Source organism: Macaca nemestrina, unplaced genomic scaffold (genome assembly GCF_043159975.1).
Source record: "Macaca nemestrina isolate mMacNem1 unplaced genomic scaffold, mMacNem.hap1 Scaffold_183, whole genome shotgun sequence".
Taxonomy (NCBI): domain Eukaryota; kingdom Metazoa; phylum Chordata; class Mammalia; order Primates; family Cercopithecidae; genus Macaca; species Macaca nemestrina.
The window spans coordinates 1-10658 of record NW_027257666.1 but is presented as its reverse complement, the minus strand read 5'-3'; the positions used below and the strand labels follow the sequence as shown (position 1 = coordinate 10658).

The 10658-nt window shown below is 47.7% G+C and overlaps 1 long non-coding RNA gene across 3 annotated transcripts; it reads left to right on the top strand.

Moving 5' to 3' along the window:
* The first annotated feature begins 1424 nt into the window (after positions 1-1424).
* Positions 1425-8985, top strand: LOC139361326 (uncharacterized). Of its 3 annotated transcripts, none has more exons than XR_011618861.1 (3): positions 1425-1563; positions 4937-5086; positions 8906-8985. It is a non-coding gene; the product is annotated as an uncharacterized lncRNA (long non-coding RNA). The 3 variants fall into 3 exon arrangements; XR_011618860.1 differs by lacking the exon at positions 8906-8985 and adding an exon at positions 6018-6080; XR_011618862.1 differs by lacking the exon at positions 8906-8985 and adding an exon at positions 5182-5319.
* The last annotated feature ends 1673 nt before the right edge of the window (positions 8986-10658 follow it).

The window sequence follows — 10658 nt, the reverse complement described above, 5'->3', positions numbered from 1 at the left end:
CCAGTTTCTAGGCTCAAGAGTTTTACGTGCTCAGAGTTACGTGTCTTATTAACATGGGATACATCTCTGCAGCCCCAGACCTTCCCTATCTGGAGCACTCCTCTCCCAGGCACCCTCACAGGTTGTTCAGAAGCCTTTTCAACTGTTTTCCAATACCCTGTCCCCTTCGGGGCAAAGCACATCTTTATGCCATTATGGGGCTGGCCACTGCAGTTTGCAAAATCAACTTAATAGCACGGGGACATCTGTTCCACCCTGTGTGTTGGTGTCACAAAATTCCCCACGGGGCTGAGCAATGCACCTGAGAGCAGCGTTAACAGCACCTCACATCTGGGGGAGCCTAGAGGCTGGGCCAGCATTAATACATGTAATGAAGGTCTTCTCCTCTCTCACAGGAGATTAGAATCTTACACCAGATCAACTACCTGGATTAGAGGTATAACTAAAGAGCACAGCAAACTGCGTGGACATTCAGGAACAGAGCACTAATATAGGTTGGCTATTATATCTGGAAACATAGGTGAATATATAATAAACGGTTTGTTGGTATTACCTTATGATGCATGATAATATAATATCTGCATGTCCAGACTTCATGGCCACTCTGTAGCAGAAGCTATTATTTATATCAAGCAGTTATTAAGTGTCAGGAGGTCCTCTTCTAAATGCTTCACCTGAATTAGCTAATTTAATTCTCACAATGCTATGAGGAGGGTACTGTCATCATTTCCACAGTAATAGGTCAGGAAACCAAGGCACAAAGGGCTTCAGCATCTGGCCCAAGGTCTGCTGCTGGTAAGAGATGAGGCTGAGCCCAGGGAGCGTCGCTCTGGAACCCATACTCTGACATACACACTACGGCCGCCTCTCCAGGTGTCATGAAAGTCTCCTATGCTTTGCTGAATAGCAGTCAAAAAAAAAAAACAAAACAAAACTGGGATTTAGCATTCTGTATCTTGTATTTTTTTTTTTCCATGGGTGGCACAGGAAAAATCATTGTAATTAACATCTGTACCACTCTTTGTAGCTTGGTTCTCATCACAACCCATTACAGCAAACCAGGCAAGGCCTACAGTTCCATTTCCAGATGCGGAAGCTGAGCCTTTAACAGGATCCCTACCTACCAAATGGCAGAGCCATGTCCTCTGACTTCAGGAGCTTCATGATTTTGACTTATTGCTTGTGTTGGGTTCTGTGGTAGCCAATATCCAAGACGGTCCCGAGTGATCTTTGCCTCTTATGTTCTTTCCTCCCATGCTGAACAGGACTCACTTGTATAACCACTGTGATATTATGGAAATGATGATGTGTGACTTCTGAAGTGAGGTCATAAAAGGCATTGCAGTTTCTACCTTGATCTCTTCTGGATCATTCACTCAGGAGGAAGTTGGCCGCCATGTTGTGAGGACGCAGACGCAGCCCCATACAGACTCCCTCCTGGTGAGGAACTAAAGCCACCTGCCAACAGCCCACGAAGAACTAAAGCCTCTGCCCACAACCAGTGCTAATTTGCCAGCCTTGTGAGTGGGGCCCGTTGGAAACAGATCCTCCAGCCCCACGCAGGTGACTGCAGCCCAAGCTGACATCTTGACTGCAATTTCATGAAAGACCCCAGGTCAAATTCACCGAGTTAAATCACTCCTGCATCCCTGACTCACAGGAATTGTGAGATATTTATTATGTTGTAAGCCACTTAAAATGATTTTTTTAAAGCCAGGCTTGGCGGCACGTGCCTGTAGTCACGGCTACTCAGGAGGCTTGAGTCCGGGAGTTCAAGGCCAACCTGGGCAACATAGTTAGAAACAAAACAAGGCCAGGCACAGTGGCTCACACCTGTAATCTCAGCACTTTGGGAGGCCGAGGCGTGCGGATCAACTGAGGTCAGGAGTTCGAGACCAGCCTGGCTAACATGGTGAAACCCCATCTGTGCAAAAATACAAAAATTAGCCAGGCATGATGGCAGGTGCCTGTAATCCCAGCTACTCAGGAGGCTGAGGTGGGAGAATCACTTGAACCTCGGAGGTGGAGGTTTCAGTGAGCTGAGATCATGCCATTGCACTCCAGCCTGGGCAATTGAGTGAGACTCTGTCTCAAAAAAAAAAACAAAAACCAACAAACAGTTATTTTTTCTTTAAGTTTGGGAGAAATTTGTTATGTAGCTGTGGATAACTAATACAAGTTCTAATTCCAAAGTTCTAATGCTGATGAAGGTTTAACTGACTGTGGTCTTAAGAAAGTCACGGAAGCACTCTCTGGGATTCGGTTTCCTCCCCTGCTAAATAATAATCTAAGCTGATTTCTGAGTCACCCTTAAGGTGAATAATGAACCATGGCAGCTGGGTGCAGGGAAAGTTCTGTGTGAAGCGGAACTCCTGGCACACATAGGCAGGTTCCTGGCAAACCGGCACCATGTACCTGTCAGGATTTCAGGAACATTTCATTGGTGCATCCAATCTACCAACACATAAAGACCTAATGTAGGTGACAATAGCCCACGATCGTCACTGAGTATCACTTAAGTTCCCTGCTCTGTGCCAAGATACCCCCGAAGTAGGGGGACCTCTGCTCATACCATTAGGTTCACCAGAAATGCCTTCCTTACCCCACAGCTACCACACCTATCCCTTACCCAAACCCATCTCACCTGCCTCTGAAGCTTCCTCAGGCAGCTCCAGCTAACACTGCCCTCGGGACCACCCACAGCAGGAGAAGCCTCAGGTATTTTGGCAGAGGCGTGCTGGTCAATGTTTAACAACGTTTAATGTTTTCTCTGCAGAGAAAGGGCCTTTCTTGACTTCTGTGGTGTTAAATACGTCTGCCGTAGCTGGTTTAAAGCTACCAGCATTGCATCCCTAAGAGCAGAATTGGACAAAGATACGCACGATCAGTCTCCCGAGCCAATACCAGCTGCTGCAGCGCAGCCCTGCGCTTCTGACTCTTTCTTTCTCACTGTCCTCGTGATTCCTTTGAAATATCCCTGGAAGCTGCCCTTTCCGCATTCCCAGCATCTCTCCCTCAGCCCAGGCCTTCATCCCACCTGGACTATTGCAAGAGCCTCTTTCACCTTCTGTCTGCCTCCAGATCCTCCTCACCCCCATCCTTCCTCCACACCACACAGCAGGAAGTTCCTATACCATCGCCTCAGGGCACCAGGCCCTCTGTCCTCAAAATCCTTCAAACCCATGGTTTTCAATGGGAAGGTCAAAGTTGTTGGATATACAAGCTCTTAATGACAGACCCTTGTTTATATCTCATCATCACACACACACACTTGGCCCCAGGGGACTCATCTGATTCCTGTAGCCTAAATGCCTTCCCCAGTCTCTAATCCCACTCTTCCCTCTGGGCTCATGGGCATTATCCTCTTCCCTGCTAAGCATTCCTCCCCCCTCCCGCCCCTGCCCATCTCCACATTCCACTGGCGTTTTGCCGAGAGTTCACTCCCCATGGGGAAGCACCACCAGTCCTGCGCAGCGCTGACCTTCTCTCCTCTCCCTGAGCCACAGGCTCCTTGAGGACAGGACTGTGTGGCAAGTCGCCCATTCTTCAGTGCCTGGCACAGTGTCCGGCAGTGGGAGAGCCTTTTGGGATTTAGAGAGGGGAGGGTAGTAAGGAGGTCAGTGGCGCGAGGCCGTGGGAATGGGGCAGGACCAGAGACTTCTCCCACCCTGACGCCTAGGACAAGGCTCCTGGCAGAGGGGAGTACAGGTTATGGAGGCAGGGGTGTGGAAAGAGGGGAGCAGGCAATGGAGCCTTCCAGGACCCTCTGGAGTGGCTGAAGTTCCCGGGACCACCATGAATGCCCCACCTGTTTTCTCTGTCCCTCTCGCAGGACTGAATGTGCCACCCTCAATAGTTTGGTTCTATGTCTCTTACGTTGCTTTAAATTGGATAATTGTGGGCTCAATACAACCCTGGTGGTCACATGTTAAAGGCTCCGGGCCAGGCTCTGACCCCAAGGAACATTCAAACTGAAGCCACTGATCACATGGACAGTGTCTTAGATTTCAGGTGGCTTTCTTCAAATAATTGCAAAAAAATGCCCTTGGCATGTCAGCTCTGCTCCAATTATTAGGAGAACTGGGCAAGCCTCTTTGTTCCAGTTGGGTTTTCCATCTGAAAAAGACAGTTTGTAACCAGACGATCAGCTGTATCTTTGACACTATGACTCTAAGCCAATGCCCCCTCTCTGTGGCTTAATTTCCTCACCTATGAAAGGGAGCTTATAACATCTGCCCACCTCAAAGGGCTGTTTAAGATCAAATGAGATCATGGACATAAAATTGTTGTTCTAAGCTGTAACTGTGAAATATGGGTTATTATTTGTGAAATTCAATTATTGCGTTATAAGTATTTTATAAACATTCCTGGGTGATTTAAGTAGATTGTAACATGATTGTAGGCATCACGGTGAATGCTAATTTAGGAGAAAAGCAAGAATACATTAAAGGCAGGTCCTCCTAAACAGGGACTTTCCCATGGCTGAGCCAACTCAGAAACCAGACATCTGTGGGGGGAGCTGTGGACAAGCATGGCAGGCCTGGCCTGAATCAGTAGTTTACATGATTGTGTTTAATTCTCCAAGATTGACACAAAGGATTGGACATTTAAATCCAGGCATGCCTGTTCTACGGCTTGTCCTGAATGTTCAGTCAGCCTTTCAACAGATATGCTGCAGAGAATTAGAGTTACTCACAGCTGTTTGCCTTTCCCAGGTAGAGCATAACTAGGCCACTGTAATACTTAAAAGCCTCTTCTTTCCATCTTTGCTATTATTATTATTATTATTATTATTCAGCTCTACAAAAATAAGGTCAAGATCCAGAAGTAAGCCAGATCTCACTTTGATCTTTAAGATCATGGCCGCACTCTGCCCAGCAGCCTTCATCCTCATGTCTCCAAGCACAATAAATGTCTAATTAGGAAATCTTTATAGCATCCTGGAGAATTGGTATACCTGGAGTGACTGAAGCCACAGGCAGCATGAGGAGTCCAAGTCATGCCATGGCCTTTGCCTGAAAATGATTGCCGACCTTCTCCAAGCTGCCAGTCGAGGAATGGCGTCCCCTGTAACTTCGCTTCAAAGGTAAGAGTGACATAGAGATAGACCAATCGGCAAAGGTGCTTTTGCAGGTGATATAGGACATGCAGTTTCTATTTGCCATTCTATTTGATGTTTAGAATCACAAGTTACATCCTGAGCAACTCACTTTTTCATCAGTGTACAATGACGTGATCTATACAGGTGAACAGAAACAGACGGCCTATCCACAGGTTGCCATCTGTGTTGCAGTAACATCAAAACCCTGGTGACTGAGATAATGAGCAAGAAAGAACCACTTTCTCCTTTTCACCATCCCAAATGCAAGAGTTAGCCTAGGCTTCCTGTCCACTGACCACAGGTCAGGAACATCCTCTTTATATCTAGAAGGGAGCCCGCTGGAAAATAGGCATGAAAACAAAGCCCCCAGTGCTTCTGTGAAGGGATTAAATAGTATTATTATTAACAATAATATAGGCCGGGCGTGGTGGCTCACACATGTAATGCCAGCACTTTGGGAGGCTGAGGTGGGTGGATCGTGAGGTCAGGAGTTCAAGACCAGCCTGGTCAAGATAGTGAAACCCCATCTCTACTAAAAAGACAAAAATTAGCCAAGCACAGTGGCAGGAGCCTGTAATCCCAGCTACTCAGGAGGCTGAGGCAGGAGAATTGCTTGAACTCAGGGGACAGAAGTTGCAGTGAGCCGAGATGGTGCCACTGAACTCCAGCCTGGGTGACAGAGTGAGACTCTGTCTCAAAAAATAAAAATAAAAATGATAATAATATGTTGTCATTATTATTACTGTAAAGTCATTGATATTTGTATATTAATTTATCTAAAAAGTCCTTTTCTAACGATTGATAATCTGCTACTATAGCCACACTAATTGGTAAAACATTGAATTACTTCCATATCTATTAAACAGCCACCTGTTTACCCAAACCTCACTCCAGTACTCCTTCTTGTGTCACCCAGCTACCAAGGGTCTCCTCTGGGAGCGCCCACTACACACACCTGTCCAAGATTCAGCAATCAAAGAGTTAACAGCTGGCTAAGCAGTGGCCCCAGGACCCACTGGCCAGTGCCATCGCCAGTGTCCACTCAGACTGGTGGGTGTCCACGCCACGCTGGTCATTCCAGGTTTCACCGCCTCCTCTCCCTGGCTGCACTGACAGGCTGAGGGCAGAACACCCTGCAGAGCTCCTCTGCGCCCCGCACGCTGTTCTCCGGCTCTGCAGCGGCCTCAGTGTGTGCACACAAGTCGGACGGCCCCAGAACAGCCACGGGGCAGACGCCGAGTGCCCTTCTTCAGTTGTGAGGGAGGAGTGGGGAACCTCCTCAGTGACTAGCACTTAGATGTGACCTCCTTCCCCTTGGCTGAGCCCCAAAGCCCCATGTTGGGTGCCTCTTAAAAACCAGAAATAATAACACCTAACAGCCATATGGGCAAGTATTTAACCTGCCGTCTGTATCAGTTTCCCTCTGTTCAATCCAATGGAGAGGGATAATGACCTATCTTAGGCTTAATTAACATCTGGGCCCTGCTGCTGGGAGATTCCCAAACCCAAGTCTCCCTGTAATTGCAAACCTTTATTTCTTTGGGCACTTTGATGACAGCCACATAATGGGAGCTGTGGCCCCAACCCCACCCACTGCCTCATACTTGCCAACTGCCAACCTCCCTCTCCACCTCCGCTGCCTCTCTCTGTTACTCTCCTGTCTACCCGCCCTCCCCCAGGACTGCTTACCCATAATCCCCTCTGCCTTGTGCCATTCTGCAATACGCAGAATCAGGAGACCAGGACTCCAGCCCCAGTTCTACCTGTTACTCTCCGCCACCGGAAACCCACACCTTTGGCCCAGCACTTTGTTTCCATACGGTAGGTTCTAAACACTTAGTGGTCGCTTTCCTTTCTCCTCCATTTCACCCATTAACCCCCAGATCTCTCAAATCTGGAAACTGAGTTACTAATACTGCTCTCTGCCTGCCTCGTTGGGTGATTATGAACATCAGGAAAGAAAGCATCTGAGAGCATCCTTCAAAAGTTAAAAGGTACCACATACACAGAAGAGCAACCTCCTCAGAAGAAAGGCTTGGAGGCCAGACTATGTGGCTCACGCCTGTAATCCCAGTACTTTGGGAGGCCAAGGCAGGCAGATCACCTGAGGTCAGGAGTTCAAGACCAGCCTGGCCAACATGGCAAAACCCCATCTCTATTAAAAATACAAAAAAATTAGCTGGTTGGTGGTGGGTGCCTGTAGTCCCACCTACTGAGGCAGGAGAATCTCTGGAACCCTGAAGGTGGAGGTTGCAGTGAGCCGAGATTGCACCACTGCACTCCAGCCTGGACAGCAGAGCGAGCCTTCATCCCTTCCCCCACAAAAAAGAAGAAAAAGAAGAAGAAAGGCTTGGAGGGCTGGTGGGATCACTGGCTAGACATAGCCTCCCAGGGTGACAGTCCCTTGGCGAGGCTACCAAGTCGAGAGTCTGGCCTTTCCTAATGCAGGTCCGAAGGAAATACTTGGTCTCCATCTTCAAGATGTTTTGGGGGAAGCAGGAATCCCAGGAAGCAATTAGAAAAGGAAACAGCAGGCTCAGCTGCTGTGTGGTTAGAATCTATCCCTGGCATGCTCCCTAATTCTGCTGAGACCCAATCCAAGCCTGACCTCCAGGCTCCTCCAGGAGGACAGCAATGAAAATTCCTCACATTTGTACACTTTTCCGTAAAAGGTGGCTTAGCTGTATGATGTCCTTTGAATTGCACTATGTCGTAAGGTAGTATAATTAGCCCTATTTACAGTTGAGAGCATAGGACCTCAGAGAATCACACCACCTTGTGCAGTGTCACAGGAGAGCCTTGTAGGACGGGGGTGAGCCCAGCCTCTGAGTCTGAATCCTGCGCTTCTCCTCCAGCTGCTGGTGAGCCTCCAAGAAAGATGCAGCTTGCCTCCTTTGCTTTCTTTTGTCTTTCCTCCCTTCTTTTTGTTTCTTGATAATGATATCTTTATTTCAACTATTAACAGATTTATTCCTAATGTTATCAGAAAATAATAATTATAATAAAATTACGCTGTATTCCATGAAAACCCATACCCGTAAATTTCCCAGATAATCCTGCTAGGTACCATAAGCCTTTCTAAAAACACCATTTTGAATTGAAATATCTCTAAAAACGCATTATGCAATCCTTTACTTTTTAATCAGGTTAGTTTATTGCAAATGTAACATGCTAATAAACAAAATAAAAATCCAAGCCAGGTGCAGTGGCTCATGCCTGTAATCCCAGCACTTTGGGAGGCTGTGGCAGGTGAATCACCTGAGGTCAGGAGTTCGAGACCAGCCTGACCAACATGGTGAAACCCCATCTCTACTAAACATGCAAAAAATCAGCTGGGCATGGTGGTGGGTCCCTGTCATCCCAGCTACTCGGGAGGCTGAGGCAGGAGAATCTCTTGAACCTGGGAGGCAGAGCTTGCAGTGAGCCGAGATCGTGCCACTGCACTCCAGCCTGGGCGACAAGAGCGAAACTCCATCTCAAAAAAAAAGCAAAAAAACACAAATCCAAATATTACCATATATTATAAAGGAGGTAAACTTCTTGAGGATGGAAACCCAATATTTCCCCAGGACCCTCATAACCGAAGGCCAGACTTTGGACCAGAGTGGCCCCACCAAGCAACTGTAAAGGTCCACCTGCCCTGCCCACCTTCCAGGCCAGCATGAAGCATTGGCTAGTCCATAGAAGTGTTTCTGACAGCGGACAGTGGCTCCTCTGTCACGCATCTCAGTGGGGCCATGGCAGGGGGTGGATTCACTTAGAGGCTTCCTAGAGCGAGCAATGAGCGCTCACACCTCTATGCAGGTCTCCCTGTCATCTGGAAAGCAGGTGTCTAGGCTCCCTGGCAAAAGGCAGCTGAGGCCTCCGGGAAAGAAGAGCACAGGCAGCTTCCCTAGGGTGGCTGGGTCTGACGAGGAAGTGGAGTGGGAGGCCTGTCATGGCCAAGTTTCTGATCTGCCCTGCACACCGGAGAAAACCAGACGACCCACTCTGCAGCTCACAGCGCAGACGGAGGAACGGTGCAACGGCTCGCAGGAAGACAAGTCTCAGAAGAACTTTCCAAGAATCACAGCTGTCCTTCCAGGGGCTGGGCTGTCCCGGGAGAAAGAGAGATCTGCTCCTAAGGGCCGTAAGAACTGAGGGACCGCCCCTCCTCCCAGTGAAAGACAGTCCAGCTCCAGCGTTCCTTCTAGTCTCGAGCTCATGTGATTTTCAGCGAGTTTCTGAGAAGTGACTTGGGCTCTGGGCACCGACCTATATTTAAGCAGCCCCTGGGACCATGTGCAAGCTGAGTGATGAACACCGACACAAAGCATAAATAAATGATTTCCCCATGACCCTTCTAAAGCCTTCGTCCATATAAACCTGAGCCAGTGGTCATAAAATGAAGAGAGGACAGGAGAGTAGGTACTTTTACTGTTTCGGACAAGATTTGAATCTCCAGGCCTGGCATGGTGGCTCACAGCTGTAATCTCAGCACTTTGGGAGGCTGAGGCTGGAGGATTGTTGGAGCCAAGGAGTTTGAGACCAGCCTGGGCAACATAGTGAGACTTCCATTTCTACAAAAAATAAAAAATTAGCCAGCCATGATTGCACACACCTGTAGTCCCAGCTACTCAGGAGGCTGAGGCAGGAGGATCACTGGAGCTTAGGAGTTCAAGGCTGCAGTGAGCTATGATCACATCACTGTACTCCAGCCTGAGTGACAGAGCAAGACCCTTTCTAAAAAAAAAAAAAAAAAAAAAAATGAATCTCCAGTGTACATGCAGACTTGGATGAGTAGGCCTGCCCCTCCACCTGTGGCAGAGTCTGCACACTTCTTCTCCAAGCCCATTTCTCCATTTCTCTTTCCTTCTGAGCACACAGCTAGACTACATTTCCCAGCTTCCCTTGCAGTGACATAAAGCCAGGAACTGAGTTCTGGCCAATGGAACGTGGGCAGAAGTTCTGTGTATCCCTTCTGGACCTGGCCCATTAAAATGTTCTAAATGATAATACACATTCTCTGTCCACTGGAGGACATTATTTGGCCAGATGCAGATGTCCCAGAGAGAATTCCAAGACCTTAGAATAGAGATAAACACATTTTTTCTGTAAAGGGCCAGATGTAAATATTTTAGGCTTCTGAGCTACACAGTCTTTGTTGCAACTGCTGTCAGACTGCAAAAGCAGCCATAAATACATAGGTAAATGAGTGTGACTGTGTTCTAGTAAAACTTCATTTACAAACAGCTGGCATGCCCAATTTGGCCCACGACTCTTACCCTAGGAGATGGTGGAGCCACAATGTAGGAGCCTGGGTCTCTGAATGAATGCCTGGCAACCAAGAGTATTCACACTGACTCTTGCATAAGTGAAAACTAATCTTTTATTATGTCAAGCCAGTAAGAGTATGAGATTTATTAAAGCAGCTGGTAATCTCTACCCTAGTTAATTATACTCACCATATTCCATTTTTTTTCTGATGGCCAAGTGCGCAGGTCAAGAAATGGACCAATGAGGAAGAAAACTTGAATGTTTTTCTGAAATGGCCTTTAAAAGTACAGGGCTGGAGAGA